This window comes from Canis lupus, chromosome 23, assembly GCF_003254725.2.
Source record: "Canis lupus dingo isolate Sandy chromosome 23, ASM325472v2, whole genome shotgun sequence".
Classification (NCBI taxonomy): Eukaryota; Metazoa; Chordata; class Mammalia; order Carnivora; family Canidae; genus Canis; species Canis lupus.
Genome location: NC_064265.1, coordinates 33,544,621 through 33,569,837, shown reverse-complemented (window position 1 = coordinate 33,569,837; position 25,217 = coordinate 33,544,621). Strand labels below are relative to the sequence as shown.

At 40.3% G+C, this 25,217-nt stretch overlaps 2 pseudogenes; one reads left to right on the top strand and one right to left on the bottom strand.

The window, feature by feature from the left end:
- Positions 1-7,298: 7,298 nt before the first annotated feature.
- Positions 7,299-10,667, bottom strand: LOC112661043 (elongation factor 2-like; annotated as a pseudogene).
- Positions 10,668-14,046: 3,379 nt separating this feature from the next.
- LOC112661042 (E3 ubiquitin ligase TRAF3IP2-like) lies at positions 14,047-24,280 on the top strand (annotated as a pseudogene).
- Positions 24,281-25,217: the final 937 nt, after the last annotated feature.

Here is a 25,217-nt window from a genome sequence, read left to right as displayed (position 1 = left end):
TTTGTTCCGCCAGCTCTTGTCCCACATGGTACAGCCACTGTTTAGGTCCCTAAAATACCACTTTTCCCCCATGCCCAGCTGACACTACTCGGTCTGGAGCTCTCTTCCCTTCTAGGCATTCCACATGCCTCATCCCACCCATTCTTTACTCTTGCCTGAACCTCACCTCCCCTAGTGACCTGACTCATATGCTCCCTGGATTAGGGTCTGATTGCCCTCACCCCACACCTTCCTATTGCCCCTTGCACTCTGTTATAAAACTCATCTCACGTTAAGCAACAGCTTAATGTATTCTAATTTGTTAATCTCCATCTCCCCCACTCAGAACAGACACCAAGAGGGCAGAGGCCAGGTCTGTCTGGCTCACTGCTCCATCCCCAGAACCCAGCACAGAACCTGTCACATGAGAGTGGTCAATGGAAATTTGTTGATTTGTGAATTCTGGACCACACAATTTCCAGGTAGCCACAGAACATGCATTTTACCCAAAACAGTAATTTTATGGCCTATTTCAGTGTGAAGCCTCCTTAGACATCATACAAAGAAGGCCATTTCTTTGTGCCAGGGGCGCCTGGGTGGCTCAGTCAGTTGAGCATCCAATTCTTGGTTTCGGCTCAGGCTGTAATCTCACGGGTCATATCAGGCTCTGCACTCAGCAGGGAGTCTGCTTCAGGATTCTCTCCATCTCTCCTGACTCACTCTCTCTCTCAAATAAATAAATAAATCTTTTTCTTAAAATGTCCCAAATTTGAGTCAAGCCTAAAATTAACTGAATTCTACATCAGCAAAATGATCTTTCTCTTCCATATTATCTAACACCCCTCCAGTCAAGGTCAAAGGTGTGACAAGAACATTTCTCATATCTAACATTTCAGAGTTTAAGTGCTTTTACATATATTATTGGACAATGTAAAATACATTATTCCTGCATAATTTTATATGCACAAATGCCAGCTACTGTTTTTAAGTGGATTTCTCTATAGATCTCAAAATGATTCCTCATCCATACCAATTCAGGTCAATCAGAAAGACCCTGGAGCTTTCAACACTAGGTGACAGAATGTGGTAGACGAATAACTTCAAAAGTTCAGGAAAAATTATTCTTAATCTCAAATTATTTCTACTTGACCAAACTACTGGTCGAGCTAGAAGGTACAATAAAGACATTTTCAGATATTTAAAGTTTCAAGATTTGTTTTCTCAAATACTGTTCTTAAAAATTACTAGAAATTTTGCTTTGGTAAAAGGAAGGAGTAAACCAAAAAGAGGATAACACAGGATCCAGAAAACAAAGGACGCAGACTGGAAAGCAAGAGTACAGACTAGAGCCAGGAAGAGAGACAGGAGGGCACTGAGTACAGTCCTACAGGTTGTGTCCACCCACAAGCACTCCACCCAGAAGATCAATGAGGCTGAAATCCTGTCCATGCTTGACTCTCCAAGTCAGCCATTCAGAGGAGAGCTGAGCACCCAAATTCTATATTAGCTTGTGGCATCCCTGACAGAGGCTGTGGGAGAAGAGGGGAAGAGAAGTGGAATTGACAGAACGCTTGGAAATCTTAAGGGTTTGGAAAAAATTATTGGTAAATTTGTTGGACCATTTGGATGACTTAAAACTACAGAAATTTATTTTCTCTCAGTTCTGGAGGCTAGAAGTTTGAGATCAAGGTGTCAGTAGGGTTGGTTTCTTCTAAGGCCTCTTCTTGGCTTACTGATGCCTGCTTTCTCACTGTGTCCTCACATTGTCTTCCCTCTGTATCCTAATTTCTTTTTATATAGACACCAGTCATATTGGATTAGGACCTACCTTAATGACCTCATTTTTACTTAATCATCTCTCTAAAGGCCCTATTTCCAAACACAGCCATATTCTATGGTACTGAGGATGAGGGCTTCAACATATGAATTTGGGGAGGGGGCGATAATTCAGCCCATAACAGTCACACAGTAAACTAAACAAATGAAAAAAGTTAAACAGCTATTAATTCAAGAAAAATTAAGTTGTAGCAGAAACGATCATAGTAGACTATCTGGTCAATAGCAAACCGTATTTATATTGTCATTACAGTGTAAACACTAAGTTCTTTTTTTAATTATTGAAGCATACTTGACATATAATGTTAACACTGACTAAACCAAAGTTTGTACTATTAAGAGAATGAGGGGTGACAAAAGTGTAGGAGACGGGAGAAAGTAGGGACTTACAAAATCCTCATTGGACACACAGGAAAGATGACAGATAACATTCCAAACGGGTTATTCAAGAAATAGATGGACAAGATTATTGAGAGATGTGAAGGTAAACACTCAAATAGCTCAAGTGGTTGAAAGTGGCTATATTTGGTGAGAAGGAATCAGGGTGAAGAGGGCTGGAGAAAGGAACTACTATATTTTATTACAAGCATTTTTACTATTTAATGTTTTAACTATGTGAAGATATGACTGTAGTTAAAAAATAATTTGAAGTTTAGCTTTTAAACAACTCAAATTTTAACACATTTGGGAGGTCGCTGAAACATAGACTCATGCTACTGTGTCAATTGATTTGTGTGTAAATTCAGAATAATCTCTTTTCACTTCTGTTTAATTGAAACTCATTCTAAGTTGCAAAAGCTGCCATTTAAAATCTACTATTCGCAACTACTTATTTGTGTGAGTTGTAATTTTCTCAATATTTGCAGCCAAAACAAAATTCAGAAATGAATTGGATTTTGAGTTTGTAGACCCACACTGAGCACCCAGCAGCTGATTTCATATGTATGTGTTCATGAAGACTCATTGTTCTCATAAGTTTATAATAAGTAAATGTTTTATGTTTTCCTGATATAAATGTTTCCTAATGAAATGGTTTTTCTCTTCCTTTTTTTTTTTTTTTTTTCCAGAGAATGATAGGGAAGACACTTAGGAAGGCTGATCTTACCTGGGAGCGCCTTTTCCCTTTATCCACTTCAGATTCCCAACACAGACTAAAATTTCCGAGCCTTTCATCACTGAAACAGAGACGCCAGCAAAGTGGGGGTGCAGGTGAGGACAGTCTCTGGAATCCACTGCCTAAGTCAAGGAAGGTCTGTAATCATCCATCTCTCCTAGTTTTGGTAAATCATACAGCTTTGAGATTCCAATATTAATGCCCATTTTTACACAAATGATACAATGAATGATCCTTTCAGCTCCTTTATAACACTCACATGCAAATATAAAGGCAAAGTACTGACCCAGGGCCAGCTGGGGAAAAAATTCTTTATAGAATTATGCTCAAACAGTTCTTAAAATCTTAGTAGCAGAACCAGAAAATAACTTTATGCTGATGTGAAGGAAAGCATCTTTGAAACAGTTTCTAATCAAAGCTCCTGCCCAGCTGCAAGTTGATTCTTGAAGTTTCTTAGAATTCAGGATGGTCACCAAGCTATTGCTAAGTGTTTCTATCGTTACTCGTTTACTGAAGAAATAGGATAGAATATTACACATATCTGTGATCCTTCTCTTTCCTGTAAAGATGTGCAGGAACTAAGATATTAAATGTCCATGAGTTGAACAGTAGACCCAAATTTTTTAGAAACAAACAAAAGCTCAACTAATATGATATTTTGTTTATAGGCGAGAGCTAATTTTGAGGGGCTAGAGAGGATTTTTTTAACTGTGGTGCAGTTGGCATATTAAATTAGTTTCAAGTGTACAATTCTATATAATATGAAATGCTCACCATGATAAGTGTATTACAAAATTATTAACTATATTCCCTATGCTGTACTTTTCATCATTGTGGCTTATTTATTTTATAACTGGAAGTTTGTAACTCTTAATCCCCTCACCCATTTCCCCCATTTCCCCTCCCCTGCCGCTTTGACAACCACTAGTTTGTTCTTTATGAGTCTTTCTCTGTCTCTCTCTCTCTCCCTCTCTCCCTCTCTCTCTTTGGTTAATTGTTTTGTTTTTTAGATTCCACATAAAAAGTGAAGTCATATATCTTTCTCTGTCTGGCTTATTTTACTTAGCATAACACCCTCAAGGTCAATCCACATTGTGGTAAATGACAAGATGTCATTCTTTTAATGAATTAGTAATATTCCAGCTACATCTTTATCTATTCAACCGTCAATGAATAGGTCTCACTTCCATATCTTAGCTATTGTAAATAATGCTGCAATAAACATAAGGTTGCATATATCTTTCTGAATTGGTGTTTTCTTTATCTTCAGGTAAAGACTCAGAAGTGGAATTACTGGATCATACTGGTATTTCTATTTTCAATTTTCTGAGGAACCTCTATATTGTTTTCCGCAGTGGCTGCACCAGTTTGCATTCCCATCAATGATGCATGAGGGACCCCTTTTCTCCATATCCTCACCAACACTTGTTTGTTTTTGTTTTGTTTTTCTTTTTAACATTTTGTTTATTTACTTATATGAATGAGAGAGTGTGTGAGCAGGAGGAAGAGCAAAGTGGGGGGAGGAAGAGGGAAAGAATCTCAAGCAGAATCTGTTCTGAGCGCAGAGCCCAATACAAGGCTCAATCTCATGACCCTGAGATCACAACCTAAGCCAAAACCAAGAGTCAGATTCTTAATCAACCGAGCCACTTAGGCATCCCTACACTTGTTATTTCTTGTCTTTTGGATACTAGCCATTCTGACTAGTGACTTATGATGTGAAGTGATATCTGATTATGGCTTTGATTTGCATTTCCCTGATGATTAGTGATACTAAGAATTTTAATATCTTTGCTTCATATCGTAGAGGAATGAATATCTGCAGACTACAATTCCCACACTCATTTCCCAGCTGAATTCCAGTCATGTTCACCCAACAGGAAGCACTAGAAGAGACTGAAGAACACAGAAGCCAGTGTTCATTTTCTCTCTCTCTCTCTCTCTCTCTCCCTCTCCCTCCCTCATTCACTCCTTCACTCCCTCTGCACCTGTTCCCCTCTCCAGACCACCACTTTTAGCAGTGAGTAAGCCTCAGAGTAGCTAAGCCCAGGGATCAACTTCAAAGCAGGAGCCTCAGTGGTCTCCTGGTTCCAGATCACCCTATTTCCCCTTTTTTCCTCCAGCCATGCCTGTTTGAGTAGCCACAACTTCCCCTCCCTATATTGTTTTTCCAGCCCTTCCAACACCCTTATTACCAATTCCTAGGTAATTTTCTCTTTTGAAATGTCTGAGAATTTTTTTCCTGTGTCAAGCCTGACTATTCAAGTACTCACATATTTCCATTTACATTTAGTTGTATAAGTAACATTTGGTCATGAAATTTAGTTACATCTGTAAAGCATATCTTGCACCCCTGCCATTCTTACTAACACTCCAGAAACCTTCTTCCAAAATCAAGTTAGCTGCCACTCCATCAAAAGTTCTTGAAGTGGAAACTAAGGCAGTTTTTCCCAATGTTGTCCTATGATACAAATTGCTTAGGACATTTGTTTAAAAGCAGTTTCCCAACTCCTTTGTAAACCTCATGATTCAAATCTCCTGCTGTAGAAATCTGTACTTTTTATAAGCAAGGTGATTCTAATGCTCAGATAAGCTTGGGATAGTATTGTAAGGACCACACATTCTATGGGTGATTCCTATGCTCATTTAAAATTAAGACCCAATGTTGATGAAACTTATTGTGGTAATCATTTCACAATATATATAAGCCAAGTCATTATGCTGTATAGTTGAAACTTATACAGTGCTGTATGTCAATTCTACCTAAATAAAACTGGAAAACAAGAGAGGCAATAAAAGCTCTGAATGTTAAAAAATTAATGGTAAATCAATAAAATAACTCGTAGAGAGAAAAATTAAAATTAAATAATTGATACCCTCTGCCCCAGATAGTTATCTTGGCTTAAGTGGGCAATTCAAGCCATCATCTCCCCACTGAATACTTACACAAATAAAAACCTAATGGTCACTGTCAGCCTTATTTTTTTAAGACAAAATTAATCTACCAAAATGATGTAAATAACAATAAAATTATCTAAGAATTTAAAAACTGGGATTATGTCATTGAAATGAATGGACTTGGGAATTGGAAAGACTTGGATTTAAATACCGATGATTATCATTTAGTAAATATATGACATACAGCAAGCTATTTAACCTCTTAGAGCTGTAAGAGATTAACTAAGAAGAGTAAAATGATAAGAGTACCATTTATGTCACAGAACTGTTCTGAGGATTAAGTGAAAATATGTTTAAATTACCTAGCATGGTCTCTGGCCCATCAAAGGTATCCAATAAATATCTGCTCCTTTCCCAACCAATTAGAAGAGTGCTGGATTTGCAGATTTCTGTTGTGTCAACCTACTTGAACTAGAACTACATTCCCCAAAATCCCTTTTCCTGCATAATCCTAAATTAACTTGAATTCAAGAGACATTTGGCTGGAGATTTAGAGGATGGGAGAGAAGAAGCTATATTGTGGTAAGTGAAAGAGGGCAATGTGATAGAGTATGGAATTGCTACCTTACACAGGATGGCCTAGGAAGACCACTTTAAGGAAGTAACATTTATCCCCTCATCCTGATGCCTCAAGGATGAGCTGACAGTCAAACTGGGAACAAAATGGCCCAGACAGACAGAACTGCAAATATAAAGACTAAAAGGCAGGTCAGACCTTGGCTGGCTTAAGAAACAGAAAAGGACCCAGGATGGTCCCAGCATCTGAAGTAAAACAGAATGGCACTAGGTGATGGTACAGATTTGGGCAGAAGCCAGGCCATTAGATCTTTAATAGCCTGTGACTTTTTTTAAAAGCATGGATTTTATTCTTTTTTCAGACTATATCAAATTTATTGTTCCAATGACACTAATATAGCTGGGAGTGCTCACAGTGACATTGCACAAAACTTCCTGCCTTCTAGCTTCTATCCAAAGAGAAAGGTCTACCCACTTGTTTCTTCCCCCTTTCTGGGAGAAAATCAACTACAGGCCATTTACCCAAATAAACCTCCTAATGTGTTAAAAAAAATTTTTTTTTGTGGACATTTGAGTTTCTGAAACAGAAAAAAGAAGTGTTGAAAGTCCCATCCCACCTCCCCCACCTCCACTGGCCAAATTAGTCCCTGCTGCCAGGGCATTTCTGTTGCCTCTGAAATCTTAAAATAAGTATTGAAAGAAATGGCATCAAGTGTTCATGTTGAGTGATGGCACTTAGTGGGCCCCAGAACCCGACAGGTGGAGGAGCATCATTGTCTGGACAGTGTTGAGGTGTCATGGAGAATGCAAGGGCTTATCACTGTGGTCGATCCTCACCTGGGTGCAGCAGCTATGCTGAGTCCCACCCAGGTGTCGGGCTGCAGAGGAGGGCTGCCTACACTTTGTCCAGGAAGTTGTCCAGGGCCAGGAAGGCTTCTTTCAGGCCTTTGTCCTTTTGTGTTTCAGCCACTATCTGGCTGGGGTGGCTGGTCTTGCCAAAGGGATCCCCAAGCAGGATCTGCCAGTAGTCAAAAATGCACTGGGAAAAGACCTGGCTACCAGTGTTGGACCTCAGGTCAGCAGTGAAGCCAAAGGACTCATTCACAGACAGGCTTTCACAACAAACATGGGGATGCTGGCCACCTGGGACTCCTCAAAAACATGAACCCACTTTCTTTTCAGGACACCAGAGAGACCACCAGCCACTTGTTTCAGACATTGAATCTCCACAAGGTAAATAGGCTCCATAAGCCGGGGCTGGGCAGTCAGCACACTGGCAAAGAGGCAGCACCTGGCTGCAGGGATGATCCATCCAGCCACCTCCAAGGTAGATGGCGTCCACATGCAGGATCACATCGTGGACATCAAACTGCATACCATGCATGTTTTGAGGAAAACACAGAGCCCCCTCTTTGGTGACCCACTGGAAGCCAGCTCCAGCTACCACACTATCCTTGATATTGTTGATATACGGCACACCCTTGGTAATGTCAGCGAGGACGTTGGGGCCAGTGCTGTCAGGCCCGAAGCACCAGATCTTGAATGCCTCAGCCACATCGCACTCATACTTCTCAGCAGATAGCAGGCTTGAGCTCCTGGTACGTAGACACCTCACCCTTGTCAATGTCTTTGTCCAGGCTGTCAGGGAAGGGCCATGCCTTCATGTACAGAGGGTTGTGATTCTTGGGGGACTTGGACAGGCAGAGCACATTCAACTCCTCACTGGTGGTCTTGTGATATGAGACTATAGAATGAGATTTCTTGATGGGAGTAAACACATGGTCCTCCTCCTCCAGGGCCTCCTCCAGGTGCAGCTCCCCAGCCCCCAAGATGATGTGCTCCTCTGATTCCTCAATAATGCACTGCACCATGGGGTCCAAGTTGGCCAGTGTTTTAGACCCTCCACTAGCTCGAGAAGGTCGGCTGAATTCTTGGCCTTCACAGCAACCTGAACAACAAAGCTTATGCTGAACTTCATAACCTACACATTGTGGGCATGCTCAAAGGTGGTAATGGCGCTGGTCTTCACCAGGAACTAGTCCACACCCACCAGAGCCACAACATTCCTACCAGGCACATCTTCAATGGGGTCCACATAATGGTCCATCATCAGAATTGTCCTCTAGATGGGCTTCAGGTACAGGTCCTCCTTCTTCCCAAGGGTGTAGTTGGACCCCACAATCTGGACCTTCAGGCCAGTGGACACCATTCCCAAGAACACATAGCTGAAGGCACAGAACCAACTGTTGTTAGAGGTCAGCACCATTTTGGCAATGTACATCATAAGGGGGCATTTGGGGTCACAGTTTTAATGCCCATGGCTGCCTCTTCATCTGGGGCCCCTTAATACAGGAGCTCACAGCAGTATTTCTGGGCTGTTATAGGAAAAGCCAAATGGATGGTGATCATCTGCAGCAACGCAACCTTGGCTGGTAGCCTGTGGTACATCACAGCCTTCGAAAATGGTTTGCCTTCTTTGTCTTTGTCTTCACTGTCCAGCTTGATGTCCAGCTTTTTTTAAAAAGATTTTATTTATTTATTCATGAGAGACACAGGGAGAGAGAGGCAGAGACATATGCAGAGGGAGAACCAGGTTCCTCGCAGGGAGCCCGATGTGGGACTCGATCCTCAACCAGGGATCATGCCCTGAGCCAAAGGCAGACACTCAACCACTGAACCACCCAGGCATCCTGATGTCCAGCTTTTTAATCAGCTTTACCTTCTCCTCTTTCTTGAAATTCAAGATAGCATCAAACACCTTGAAAACAGGGTCCAAGATGAGCCTACAGAATGTTGATGGTACCTTCTTGCCATCAGAGCTGGTGGATGATTTGCTGAATTTGCTATTGACTGGATCAAAATACTGGTCATCTTGTAGCTTCTTCATCATGTTCTTCACTTTCTTGGCTAACTCAGTGGGCCCCAGCTGGCCCTCACCCTTAGCAGCAAATTTGGCCACATATATCTCTGCAAACTGCTTCAAGATGAAGGTCCAACCATGGAGTCCAGACCTAAAGCCAACAGTCTCAAGTACAGAGTCAATCATAATGCTGCCCAGGGGGCAGCCCAGGTGGCGCAGCGGTCTGGCACCGCCTGCAGCCTGGGGTGTAATCCTGGAGACCCTGGATCGAGTCCCACATCGGGCTCCCTGCATAGAGCCTGCTTCTCCCTCTGCCTGTGTCTCTGCCTCTCTCTCTCTCTCTCTCTCTCTCTCTGTGTATCTATGAATAAATAAATAAAATCTTTAAAAAAAAATAATAATGCTTCCCAGGAGGCCACTCTCACCCTTCCTGTAGGTGGAAATGATGATACTGACATCCTCCATAATATGCTGGAAGGTCTGGCAGAGCTTCTCAGGCTCCAGCTGCAGCTCCACCAGAGCCAAGTCCATCTTATTCATCATCAGCATAGGTTTTATATGCTCAGCAATGGCCTGCTGCAGCACCATCTCTGTCTGCACACATACACTGGACACGCAGTCCACCACCACCATGCCTTGGTGGACTTGGTCACCTCTGAGGAGAAGTCCACGTGCCCAGGGGAGTTCATGAGGTTGGTGAGAGAGCCAGAGCCATCCTTGCTCTGTTTGATAAAGTTCAAGTCGATCTCCGAGACTAATAGAAGAGGGAGATAGCCATTGACTTTATGGTGATGTGGCGCTCCTGCTCGTCCTTCCAGATATTAGTGAAGCAGGTCTCCCCAGCACAGGATACTGGCCTTGCACACCAGCGAGTCCATCAGTGCAGATTTGCCATGGTCCTTGTAAGCGATGATGGACTTGTTTCAAATGTTGGCCTTCTTATCCATGATGGCCTACATCTGGTCTACTGTGAAGTTCACCGCGGTGGCGAATGGCGGTGGACTCCCCCAGGCAGATCTGAGCTACGTGAGTCACACTGAGGATGGTGTTTACGATGATGGAAGATTTTACTCTTTTTTTTTTTTTTTTTTTTTTGAGAGAGAGAGTTGTTCTGTTTTGGTTGGTTGTTTTTTTAGGATTTTATTCTATATGTAAAGATCCCTGATGGGTTGGGGATAGGGATGGCATAATGTGACATAATCCTTTTAATGTTTTTTGAAAGATCACTTGTTTCATCTGCCAAATATTTTTTAGGTTGAATAATAAATATCAAGTGTTAGAGAATATAAGAAAACAAGAACACTCATAGAACTGGTGGGAATGTTCTGTCATTTTAGAGAGAAGTTTGATAGTTTCAGGTAAAATTAAAAATGTAGTACTATATGATCCAGCACTTACATTCATTCCTGGAATCTTTTTTTTTTTTTATTGGAGTTCAATTTGCCAACATATAGCATATCACCCAGTGCTCATCCCGTCAAGTGCCCCCCTCAGTGCCCGTCACCCAGTCACCCCAACCCCCCCACCAACCTCCCCTCCCACTACCCCTTATTCTTTTCCCAGAGTTAGGAGTCTCTCATGTGCTGTCACCCTCTCTGATATTTTCACTCTCATTCCTGGAATCTGACAGAGAAATTCTTGACTATTGCACAAGAAGACATGTCCAAGGCTGCATATAATAGCTCTCTTGATAATAATCAAATATTAAAGGCAGTGAACTATTGATCAATGAATAAATAAAATGAAGCATATCCAGCCAGTGAAATTTTATTCTATTCAATAGTCAAATGAATTTGCTTTCTATCAATATGTAAATGCTTAAAATATGCAAAGAAAAAAGCAAAAAAAAAATTTTAATAAAACATACAAAGCCATACTAAACATAGACATGCTAGACTTTGTATACAAATATGGGAAATAAACATAGGAAAATGCAGACAAGGAAGACATATAACAAGTTCATCATAGTGGCAATATTAACAAAGGGAGAAAAGGAGGATAAGTGACATCAGCAAGAAATGCCAAATAAGATATCCCTCACTTGTATCCCACATCAACGATAATTTGGGCAGCCTGGGTGGCTCAGCAGTTTAAGGCTGCCTTTGGGGATCCCTGGATCGAATCCCACATCGGGCTCCAGGTGCATGGAGCCTGCTTCTCCCTCTGCCTATGTCTCTGCCTCTCTCTCTCTCTCTCTCTGTGACTATCATAAATAAATAAAAATTTAAAAAAATCTTTAAAAAAAAAAAAAAAAAAAAAAAAAAGGCTGCCTTTGGCCCAGGGCTTGATCCTGGAGAACTGGGATCAAGTCCCACATCGGGCTTCCTGCGTGGAGCCTGCTTCTCCCTCTGCCTGTGTCTCTGCTTCTCTCTCTGTGTGTTTCTCATGAATGAATAAATAAAATATTTTTTTAAAAAACAATAATTTGGCAACAATTCATAGACAAAAGTACCTTTGGGAGTACTCAATTCAAAGGAGTAAAATTGTCTTTGTTTGCAGATGACAAGAGATATATACAGAGAGAAACCCCTAGAGACTACAAAAGAACTATTAAGACTCATGAATGCCCCAAATGAATGAGAACATATAATGTTTGTCCTTCTCCGACTGACTTACTTCACTCAGCATAATACCCTCCAGTTCCATCCACGTTGAAGCAAATGGTGGGTATTTGTCATTTCTAATAGCTGAGTAATATTCCATTGTATAGTGAAAGGGAATATAAGGGAAGGGAGAAGAAATGTGTGGGAAATATCAGAAAGGGAGACAGAACGTAAAGACTGCGAACTCTGGGAAACGAACTAGGGGTGGTAGAAGGGGAGGGAGGCGGGGGGTGGGAGTGAATGGGTGACGGGCACTGGGGGCTATTTTGTATGTTAGTAAATTGAACACCAATAAAAAATAAATCTAAAAAAAGAAATAAATAAGGCAGAAAAAAAATAAAAAAAATAAAACCGGAAAAAAAAAAAAGACTCATGAATGATTTCAGTAAAGTTATAGAAAACAACATCAACATTGAAATATCCGATGCATCTCTACACACTAACAACAGAATATATGAAATAGTAATAAATTTATATAAATTTAATTTATTAATTTATTAATAAATTTATTAATTTAATTTATTTAAGTTTTTTTTATTTGGCTAGAGTCATGATCTCAGGGTCGTAAGATTGAGCCCACAATGGGTTACACTTTCAGCAGAGTATGCTTGTTTCTTTGGCTCTCTCCCTCTCCTTTTTGCCCCTCCCCTCACTCGCACTCTCTCTTTCAAAAAAATCTTTATTTAAAAAAGAGTCTTATGTTTGTTTCCCTCTCTTGCTCTTTTTTCCCTTTCCTGTATGTTCATCTATTTTGTTTCTTAAATTCCACATATAAGTGAAATCACTTGTATTTGTCTTTCTCTGACTTTTTTCACTTAGCATAATACATTCTAGCTCCATCTACATTATTGCAAATGGCAATATTTCATTCTTTTTGGTGGCTGAGTAATATTCCATTATATACATACACACACACACACACACACACACACACATACACACACGCTCGCACACACCCCACATCTTTATCCATTCATTAGTCAGTGAACATTTGGGCTCTTTCCCTAATTTGGCTAATGTTTATAACACTGCTATAAACATTGGGATGCGTGTACCTCTTTGAATCTGTATTTTGGTATCCTCTGGGTAAATACCTAATAGTGCAATTGCTAGTAGTTCTATTTTTAACTTTTTGAGGAACTTCCATACTACTTTCCAGAGTGGCTGTACCAATTTGCATTCCCACCAACAGTGCAAGAGGGTTCCCCTTTCTCCACATCCTTGCCAATATCTGTTGTTTCTTGTGTTGTTAATTTTAGCCATTCTGACGGGCATGAGGTGGTATCTCATCATGGTTTTGATTTATATTTCCCTGATGATGAATGATGTTGAGAACTTTTTTATGTGTCCGTTAGCCATCTGGATGTCTTCTTTGGAAAAGTGTTTATTCATGTCTTCTGTCCATTTCTTAACTGGATTGGTTTTTGGGAGTTGAGCTTGATAAATTCTTTGTAGATTTGGATACTAACTTTTTATCAGATATGTTGCTTACAAATATCTTCTCCCATTTCATAAGCTACGTTTTAGTTTTATTGGTTGTTTCCTTTGCCGTGCAGAATCTTTTTATCTGGATGAAGTCCCAATAGTTCATTTTTGCTTTTGTTTCACTTGCCTATGGTGATGTGTCTAGTAAGAAGTTGCTATAGCCCATGTCAGAAAGGCTGCTGCCTGTGTTGTCCTCTAGGATTTTGATGGTTTCTTGTCTCACATTTAGGTCTTTCATCCATTTTGATTTTATTTTTGTGTATGGTATAAGCTAGTGGTGAGTTTCATTCTTCTGCATGTGGCTGTCCAGTTTTCCCAACACCACTTGTTAAAGACTGTCTTTTTTCCATTAGATATTCTTTCCTGCTTTGTCAAAGATTAGTTGACCATAGAGTTGTGGGTCTATTTCTGGGTTTTCTATTCTTTTTTTAAGATTTTATTTATTTATTCATGAGAGACACACACAGAGAGAGAGGCAGGAGGAGAAGCAGGCTCCACGCAGGGAGCCCGATGTGGGACTCGACCCTGGGACTCCAGGATCACACCCTGAGCCAAAGGCAGATGCTTAACCGCTGAGCCACCCAGGCATCCCATTGGTTTTCTATTCTGTTCCATTGATCTATGCGTCTTTGTGCCAGTACCATACTATCTTGGTGACTACAGCATTGTACTATAGCTTGAAGGCCAGAATTGTGATGCCTCCAGATCTACTTTTCTTTTTCAAGATTACTTTGGCTATTTGGTGTCTTTTGTGATTTCATACAAATTTTAGGATTGTTTGTTCTAGCTCTGTGAAAAATGCTGGTGATACTTTGATAGGGATCACATTATATGTGTAGATTCCTTAGGTGATATAGACATTTTAACAATGTTTGTTCTTCCAATCCATGAGCATGGAAAATTTTTCCATTTCTTTGTGTCCTCTTCAATTTCCTTCCTAAGTGTTCTATAGTTTTCAGAGTATACATCTTTTACCTCTTTGGTTAAATCTTCTGGGTGGATAACCCCTTAATTATGATATAATGCCCTTCTTCATCAACCCAGAGGATCCTTAAGCTGGGCTGTCCATTCCCAGGTCTCTGCCCTCCTCCCTGACCAGAGCACCACCAAGCCTGCCAGCAACCCTGGTGATGGCACTGACCTCTGAAACTTGAGGCTCTGCATTCTGCTGTTTATAAAAACAAAAACTTGCAGTATTTAAACTATCTTATTTTTCAAGTCAATGGTTTTGGGGAAGAGTTTTCCTTGTGTGATCCCTACACATGTTTTCACTCTTTTTTCACTTTTTTTTCTCTCTCTCCCTCACTCCCCTCTCTATGATCAGGGCATCCTTCCCTCCACAGGGCCCATGGCTCTTTTCTCTCCCAAATCAACTCTCCACAGCTCCTACCTTCTGTGTAGTAGTCATTTTTTCTGCTTGTAGATATGCAGCTTTGTTCTCTCAGTCCTTAGACCAATTTCTTGTTTAGAATGATTTGATATTTATGTATCAGTGTTCAAGGAGGAGGCAAGCTTAAGGTTACCTTACTCCTCCATCTTAACCCTATCACCTAAAAATTTTTTAAGAAAAGGAAGGAAAGCCAGGATGGCATTAGGAAGAAGACATGAAGTTTAACTTAATTAATATTATTTTACTTCTTTTAAAAAATAAGATTTGAAGTAAAAAATGCCCAAGCTTTTGTTAACATTAACTTTTATTCATTAGAGTGGTACCAAGTTGCCATACTATACTATAGTTTCAGTCTTATTTTATATTAAACCTAAGACTCTGGTTTCATAAAAGAGCAAGAGTAGAAACAGAGGACACAAAGAAGGTTTTAACAGTAGTCCACAAAAAAGTGAGGGTGCCTTGGATTAGGGTGGGCACATTAAAGACAGAGAGAAGCCAAAGCACTCCAGATGTATTTTAGATGATTTTCTAATGGTTTGGATAGGGATGAGGGACAGATAAGACTTGAAATGACTCCTATGTTTAGAGCTGAAACAGCTGAAAGGATGACATTTATGAGGATTCAGAAAGCCTAAGGAGGAAGGGGTAGGGGTAGGGAAGGATGATTAAAAACCCAGAGTTTAACTAAACTGTACCTAGTAAGTCTGAGGAGCCAATTAGACTAAGTGGAAGTGTCAAGCATGCATATCTGAGCCTGGTGTTCAAGGGAGAGGTCAGGGCTGGAGATCAAACTGGGAAGTTATCCATTTATAGTGGTATCTAAGCTATAAGACTGGATGAGGTTAAGAGAGAAAATATGGAAAAGGAGAAAAGCAGGAATGAACCCAAGGCATTCCTACACTCTCCTAGTAGGTCTAGAGAAGTTAGTGAAGGAAAGGTGGAAAATCTAGAAGTAAAACCAGGAAAGTGTGGTATCATTGATATAAATATAGGAATAAGTTAAATGAAAATAAAGGTAAATTGATTTGGCAATATAGTCATGGTGACTTTGACAAGAACAGTATATAACAGCAGAGTAGAGGCAAAAACCAGTAGAATGATGAATGAATGAACTTTTCCATTTATTTGAAAAGTTTCATAATATAACTTAATTTTTATTTTAATATTAACTCTTAGATGGGAAATAAGAAAATGGAGACAGCGGGAATAGACAACTCAAGAAGTTTTACTCAGAAAACGAGTACAGATGGGGTTGTGACTACAGAGGAAATTGGTGTCAAGGAAGATGTGGTGTTTGGTTTGCTCTGCTTCATTTCTAGATGGAAGATATTTGAGCATGTGCTTGTAGGCCTTCAGGAATGATCCAGAGTATAGGACAGACTGAAGATATAGGAAGGAAAAAAAAGATGGCTGCAGGAACAGAGGTCTAACGAAGATGAGAAGGGGAAAGGATTCTAGCACACATTGAAGGATGCTTCTTCCACTGTAACAAAAGACAGAATGTCAGTACATGGGCAGAGAAACTTGAATATTTGGCTCTGGAGAAATAATAGTGTTCCTGAAGGATGCAGTAAGGTCACTGACCAACCAAGGAGGAAAGGATATGAGGCAGAAGGCTTGAGAAGAAGGAAACCTAAGAATTTATCACCACAGACCTCTCCTTTTAAAAAAAAAATTATTTACTTTTAGAGAGAGAGAAAGAGAAAGCACAAGCAGGGAGAAAGAGTGGAAAAGGAGAGAGAGAATCTCAGGCAGACTCCCCACTAAGCATAGAGCCCAACACGGGGCTCTACCTCACAATCCCAAAATCATGACCTGAACTGAAATCAAGAGTCTAACACTTAACCGAATGAGCCACCTAGGCACCCCATCCACACACTTCTTTTAGAATAAAAAAAGGCTAGGGAAAACTCTCCAAACAAAAGGGAAATAAGAAAAGAAGGAACCTTTGAACATGAAGAAAGAAGAAAGAACTACCAGCTAAATTATGGTATATAGACTACTTCTCCACTGAAGTGGTCTAAATTATAATTGATACGGAAGCAAAAGTTATAGAATCTTGTGGTTCTGATATAGATTCTACTAATGTAGAGGAAATATTTAAGACAACTACATTATAAATAGGAGAGAATAAAGAGACATAAAAAGAGGTAAGGTTTCTATAGTGCCCTCAAACTAGTAAAATAACATCAATAGACTGCAATAAGTTATGTGTATACATAATGTAATATCTAGAGCAGCCACTAAAAAAAAATCTATACAAGATACAGTCAAAAACACATACATAAATCAAAATGGAATTCTCTAAAATGTTCAAGCAACCCATAGGAAGGCAGGAAAAAGAAAACAGAATAAAGAGGAAACAAAAATAAAATGGCAGGCTTATTAACATATCAACATGTCAATATTTACATATCAATAATTACATTAAATGTAAATTATTTTAATGTACTAATTAAAAGACTAAGATTGGCAGAGTGGATTTTGAAACCCGACCCAACTATATATTATCTACAAGAAATTCACTGCAAATGTAATGATATTGGCAGATTGAAAGTAAAATAATAGAAAACTATATATAATGAACAGTAACCAAGGAAAGCAGGGGTAGACTTTAGGGCAAATAAAATTGCCAGAGTTGGGGAAGGACATTATATAATGATAAAAGGGTCAATTCACCCAGAAGACAGCAATTCTAAATGCGTATACACAAAACAGGAGAGCTGCAAGATGTGCACAACAAAATCTGAAAAGAGAAAGAGACAAATTTTCAATCATAGTTGGAGACTTCAACTCTCCCCTCTCTCAGCAATTTATAGAACTAGACAGAAAATATGATATAAAAGAACTCCACCGGACACCTGGGTGGCTCAGTGGTTGAGCATCTGCCATTAGCCCAGGGCGTGATCCCGGAGAACCGGGATCGAGTCCCACAACGGGCTCCCGGCATGGAGCCTGCTTCTCTCTCTGCCTGTGTCTCTGCCTCTCTCTCTCTCTCTCTCTCTCTCTCTCTCTTTCATGAATAAATAAGTAAAATATTTTTAAAAAAAAAGAACCCAACAAGATCTAATCAATATTTATGGAACACTCCACCCAATAATGGCAGAATGCACGTTTTTCAAGGGCTCATGGAACAAATTCCAAGACAGATCATGTTTGAGCTATAAAATAAACCTCAAAAAATTTAAGAGAATTAATATCTTACAAGTGTACTCAACAACTATAATGGAATAAAACTAAAGTTCAATAACAGAAAGATAAAGGAAAAATCCTAAAATACTCAGAAACTAAACAACACACTTCAAAATAATCCTTAGGTCAAAGATTAAATCTCAAAAAAAAAAAAAAAAGAAATCTCAAGGAAATAAAAAAATTAATTGAACTGAATGAAAATAAAAACACAAACTATTAAAATGTATGGAGCACGGCTAGAACAGTGTTTAGAGGAAATTTTATAGCACTAAAAGTAACAGTATAAAATCAATAATCTAGGCTCCCAACTCAAGAACCAAAACAAGTAAACTAAAATAATCCCAAGGCAAGTGGAAGGAATGACATAATACAGAACAGAAATCAATGACATTGAAACCAGTAAAACATTAAGGAAAAATCAATGAAACAAACAGCTGTTTCTTTAAATAGTTGATAAAACTGATAAATTTCTAACAAAACTAAGAAGGAAAAAAAGACAACACACAAGTTACCAATATCAGCAATTAAATAGGGGAGATCACTGCAGACCATGCAAACATCAAAAGAAAAGTAAAGGAACACACAAAGAACTCCACATACATACGGGATCCATGGGTGGCGCAGCGGTTTGGCACCTGCCTTTGGCCCAGGGCGTGATCCTGGAGACCCGGGATCGAATCCCACGTCGGGCTCCCGGTGCATGGAGCCTGCTTCTCCCTCTGCCTGTGTCTCTGCCTCTCTCTCTCTCTCTCTGTGTGTGTGTGACTATCATAAATAAATAAAAATTAAAAAAAAAAAACTCCTCATACATACATAATAGGTAAAATGGCCCACTTTTTCAAGAAACACAAACTGTGACAATTCACCCAATACAAAATAAGTAATTGGAATACCCTTGTAATTGTTGAGAAAATTGAATTCATAATTTAAAAACTACAAAAATAAAAAGGAATATCCAGGCCCAGAGGGTTTCACTGGAGAATCCTACCAAATATTTAAGGAAGAATTAATACCAATTGTACACAATCTCTTCTAGAAAATAGGAAGATACACTTTCTAATTCATTTTATGAAGCTAGTATTACTCTACTGCCAAATCCAGACAAAACAATACAAAAAAATAAAACTGCCAACCTATATCCCTTATGAGAACAGATGCAAAAACCTTTAACATAATATTAGCAAACAGAATTCAGCAGTTTGTTAAAAGAATGATATACCATGATTAAGCAGGATTTTTTTCCAGGGATGCAAAGCTGTTTCAATATTCAAAAATCAATGTAATCCACACATTAGCAGGTTAAAGAAGGTAAATAATATGATCAATCAGCGCAGAAAAGGCATTGGGCAAAATCTAATACCCAGTCATGATTTTTTTTTTTAAATCTCAGAAAACTAAGAATAGAGGAAAACTTCCTCAAATTGGTAAAGATCATATTAAAAAAAAAAACTATAGCTAACATCATATTTACTGGGAAAAAATTGAATGTGCATTCTCCCTCAGATCAGGAATGAGATGAGGATGTCTGCTCTTGGCACTCTAACTCAAAATAATGCTATAGGTTCTAACCAGTGCAGTAAGGCAAGAAAAGGCATACCTATGAAAAAGGAAGAATTAAAACTAACCCTATTTGCAGATCACATGATTACCTATGTAGAAAAACCCAAGGAATTAAAAAAAAAAGAAAAAACCCTCCAAGAACTAATAGATTAATTCAACAAGATGAGCGGATACTAGATAAACAAAAATCTCAATTATGGTTCCACATACACCAATGAACACATGGATACCGAATTTAAAAATACAATGCCATTTAAAATCTCTCAAAAAAATTAATACTGAGGTATAAATCTAATAAAACATAAAGGACTTGAATGCTCAAAAATACACAATGCTAATAAAAGAAATCAAAGAAGTCTAAATAAATGGAGAGGCATACAATAATTTATGGATTGGAACACTCAGCATGATAAAGATGTCAACTCTCTCCAAGTTGACATATAGGTTAATGTAATTCCTACCAGAATCCTGGCAATATTTTTTGCAGATATAAGCCAGATTATAAAATTTTTATAGAAAAGCAAAAGAACTAGAATAATTAGAACTAATTTTTTAAATATATTTCTTTTATTTATTTATTTTAGAGAGAGAGTGAGTGAGAGAAAGAGCACAAGTGCACAAATGAGGGAAGGGGTAGAGGAAGAGGGAGAAGCAGACTCCCCACTAAGCAGGAAGCTGGACAAAGGGTTCCATCCCAGGACCCTGGGACCACGACCTGAGGCAGATAGACGCCTAACTGGCTGAGCCACCCAGATGCTCCTAAAACTATTTTTGAAAAAAAGAAGAAATTGGTAAGAATCAGTCTACCCAATTTCAAGACTAATATATATATCTACAATAATCAAGACCATGTGCTTTTATACAGAAAAAGATTCAGCTTTGTCCTAGATAGGGTGGATGAAAGAAGAGAGATCACACACATGATATGCTACTTGACCTTGGCCAAAAGTTTGAGATGCTCTAAATGCAGAAACCTTGGAGATATTTCTTTTTTTTAATATTTTATTTATTTATTCATGAGAGACACAGAGAGAGAGAGGCAGAGACATAGGCAGAGAGAGAAGCAGGCTCCATGCAGGGAGCCCAATGTGGGACTCGATCCCAGGACTCCAGGACTACGCCCTGGGTAGAAGGCAGATGCTCAACCGCTGAGCCACCCAGGGATCCCTGGATATTTCAACAGTGTGATATACATTCAGTGAGTTTACATAACATGGTATACCTGAATAAAAAACAAAACATCAAGTCTCTCATTTGTCTTTGAAACTAAAGAACAAATATCTGTATTTTTCATTTGCTCTTAAATTGTTCATTAAGTTTGCTTTAGGAAAAAAATAGTAGAAGCATGAATTCCATAGAAATGAAAAAGCTAGTTGTTCTACAAATATCCAGATGGATGAGTATGCTGATTTCAATAGAGAAGACAAATATAAATGTACCTTGTGGGGAATTAGAAATTTGATTAGATTTACTAGATGTAAATTAAATTTCTACCTCTAATAAGATGGTAAGGCACATATTAAGGGAGAAACTGCAAAGAAATTACACTGGTTATATTTTATAGGGTTTTTTCCCTAACAGTACTGACAAAGATTTGCAGCTGAAGAAAACGCAAAAGCGCATTTATGTTACCTCACTACAAGTCTGAAGATGAGAAGAGCTGATAGAGGGCCAGTCTGTCTGTACTTGGTGGCGCTAAGAAACTAGAAGGAACCGAAGCATTCTTGTGGAGGTTGATAAATCAGAACCATACCCACGTCAGATAATCAATCCTAGATTATTCCCTGAAGGAAGAATCAGAACCATCTGCTCCAAATCTAAGGAACATGGCACCCAACAGCTTGTTTATGACCCAAACCCCTCAATGTTCCTCAGGAGGCTTTTCTCAGACTCACCTACCCCTGAAACTTTCAAAGCACCTATGGCCTGTGTCCCAGCAGGTCACCTGCCTGCACACTAAAATCCTGGAGGACAGTGAAGACAGCTTCTGGAGGAGAAACCAAGACCCAGGCAAAGACTTTCCCTCAGACTCTTCTATAGCCATGAGCCTTAGTCTGTGGTTGGAGCCCTCCCTCCAGAGCATCAGTTTTCACTTATGGAAAAATGGAATCAAAGGATAGATCTCAGCTTTCAGCACCTTCTCCTGACACTGGCCATGACTCAGACAAATCAGACCAAAGTTTACCTAATGCCTCAGCAGACACCTGGGGCAGTAGCCAAGAGATGGCGCAATAGCCCCAGCCCCACAAGAACCGAGTAGCTCCAGATCTAACTACAATGACACAGAGTATGATTCCCAGCCCCAGGATATCCTGGGCATCAGGCAGCTGGAAAGGCCTCTGTGCCCCTCACCTCTGTTTGTTATCCCCAGGACCTCCCCAGAACTCTCAGGTCCAGGGAATTCCCTCAGTTTGAACCTCAGAGGTACCCAGCAAGTGCACAGATGCTGCCTCCCAACCCTCCCCCACATGCTCAGAGGAACTGTCATTACCATTCTTGAGATCCCTGTTACCAGGTGCCATGTGGCCATGACTACCCTCGAGCAGCTTACCAGCAGCCGGTCCAGCTGGCTGTACTCAGGCATGAGGACCCCACACCCAGTGCAGAAGGCCAGCCTCAACTACCCCAGCCCCTGGGACCAAGATGAGAGGCCCACACAAAGAGACCCCTCCTCCCCAGTGCTCCCAAGGGATAAACTGTAAAACAGCCATGTAATCAAGCTAGAGTTCCTGAGGAGTCCTTGGCGTGTCCTGCAGAGCTGAGATCACCAGATCCCCAGGTTCCATCTCCAGCTGCTGTCCCTAGACCCTCTAGTAACCTTCCAGCCAGAGGAACTCTGAAAACAAGCAATTCGCCGGAAGAATTACAGAAAGTCTTTACCACTTATTTTATGGATACAGCCATGGAGGTGATGAAATTCGTGAATTTTTTATTGGTAAATGGCTTCCAAACTGCTTTTGACATATTTAAGGACAGAATCCAAGGCATTGATATCATTTAGTGGGTGGAACACCTCCTTAATGATAACAATTATAGCAACCAGCCCCAAATATAAACACGATGTAGGAGATGCTGAGTTACAGCTGGGCAAGGATGAGCATGGCTTACATACTAAATATATTCATCGAATGATGCAGATTGAGTTCATAAAACAAAGAAGCATGAGTTTCAGATTCATCCCTGTGCTCTTCCCGAACACTAAGAAGGAGCATGTGCCCACCTGGCTTCAGAATACTCAGGTCTACAGCTGGCTCAAGAATAAGAAAAACATCCTGCTGCAGCTGCTCAGAGAGGAAGAATACACAGCCCCTCCCTGGGGGCCTCTGTCCACCTTCCCCAGACCCCTAGGGCCTTGCCATGGGAGCTGGGAGGGAGCTGTCCTGGCAAGCACTCTTCCAGCAGAAGCTGTCCCGTTTCCAGGCCCCCTCAGAGGGTTCCTCCCCAGCCCCCCAGAAGGCCTGCACTCCAGAGGACTCTTCCTGCCTGAAACTTCCACAGACAGAGGCCTTTCAAACAGAGGCCATGGCTGCTCTGTATTCCCTACTTCTGACACCCCCAGCATGTTGCTTGTGAGTCTGATGTGTGCATTCTGGGCCTCCCCCTGCTTAGCAAGTAAATAATAAAAATGATGCTACAGTAAATGTAAATAACCACAAACACCCTCCCTTTGCTTAAAGCTACTTACAGGAGTTAGCCAGATGCTCCTGTGTCCTCAGACCAACCTGATTCGTATACAAAAAATAAAGTGTTTACTTTTGTAAAAAAGGGGGAGGGAGGAAGAAAGAGAGAAAGAGAAAGAAAAAAGAAAACTGATAAAATTGAGAAATTTGTCTTTCAAAAATAGCTATCATTTTTCTAAAAACAAGCTGGGATTGAAGAAACCTGGTGACAGACCGTCTGGCCTCCCTACTCCCGTGTTACACAAAGGTCTGGGGAAGGCCAAGAAATGGATCACCTGATTTGCAGGTTGCTAAGGCCTTGCTAAACAAGGCAGGCAGGCATCAAAGGCCGCTTTTTAAGCCTTAAGCACATTTGAAACAGTGGTTCTCAAATTTCAGGATCCCTCCGGAAATGCCTAGTGGGTTTGGTAAATAAAGCTCTGATTGCTGGGCCCCATCCCAGGTGTATCTGATTCCTAGGTCTGGGGTAGGGCCTGAGAGTCTGCATTTCTAACAAGTTCCCAGATGCTGCTAGCCCAGGGACCACACTTGCAGAGCCACTGAGTAGAGGAATTTACGCACCTGTTTGGTACTTAAGGAAATTATAACAAGAAAAAGTTTCTCTGGAGATGTGCTGGTATGTTTCCCTTTATCAGATACAATGTGTTTCCCTTTCTTCCAGGAAGCTCAGAACTATATTTTTAAGATCAATTATATTGAAATATCAACTGAAGTTTGAGGTACATCTATATTCCTGCCCTTCAGTGGCTTCTCTTTTTATTGAAAAATCTGGTTCTTTTAAGAAGACAGGGTAGAATGAATGAACAAATGAGTGAACAAACAAACTCTCATTGAACTTTATTTTTGGGCTAGAAAATAGGACTTGGAAGCCAGCAGTACTCACTAACTATAAGCCTTAAAACTTGATATTACCTTCATAAAACTCCAACTGCCAAGCAACTGTCCCACACGCTTCCACTATTCCCCTCCAATAAGCTAGAGAAAGGACCAATGAAAAAAGTTCAGGATGTCCACGTGGGCTTTGATTTGGAGCCAGTTCACCCTGCCAATCACACACCTGGCCTGGCTTCCAAGAATGAGGCAGATGATGCATTAATGCATCGATGACATAGCTCTGGCCCAGTACTTAGCTCGTGAGCCACAAAGCCAGGTTCCCAATGACGGCCTCTTATTGCACTGGCTGCTGTAAAGTTCTATTCAAAACCAGCTTTTGAATTCTCCATTGAGACATTTTCTCTGGGCCTACTCTCTACAGAAGACAGCCACAGCAACAGCAGCCTCAAGTGAGAGGCCCCTCAGTCATTCCCCAAAAACCAGTCACAGCTTTGGCAAGGATCCTACCACCTGCCAGGCTCTTCATCAGCCTCTGTTCCAGATGCATGGTCCCTTCAGCAACACCACTGTTCCTCTTATTCACACAAAACACATGTGCACACAAATGCATACATACACATACACACTCTTTCTAGGGCTGCTTTACAAACTGCTGGGTAGAAGGTTTTAGAACATCATTTATAACAGGAATCGATAACCACATGCACAAGCTAATTTAGAAAATACAAAGACTGAATTCTGACATGTTTTCTCTAATCATAATCAGGCTATTTTGGCTAATTGTTAACCTGCTATCAGCCGAATTCAACTAATGGATTTCAAAGTGTTTCTTGTCAACTGATTTCAACCAGGGTTTTTCTTTACCTGGAGTTGGCTGGGTGTAGACTCAGGCAAAACCACCCAACAGGGAGTTTGTGATGATTGGGTGTGTTGTCTAAAGGCAGGACAATCTTGGAAGCTGAGCCACTTAGCCTGGAAGCAGGCTCCTGATAACAATAGCTACCATTGGTCAGCGACTCCCATGTGCCAGATATTTTATCTTGCATTAAACCCTCACCAACAACATTATAGGATGTCTTTCACCATCCCCAATTACAGATCCTGAAGCTCAGAGGGGGTAAATGACTCAAGTCAATAAATGACAGAACCAGATTCAACCCTTTGAACTCCAGAAACTATGCTTTCTTCTGTTACACACTGCTGGTTTCCT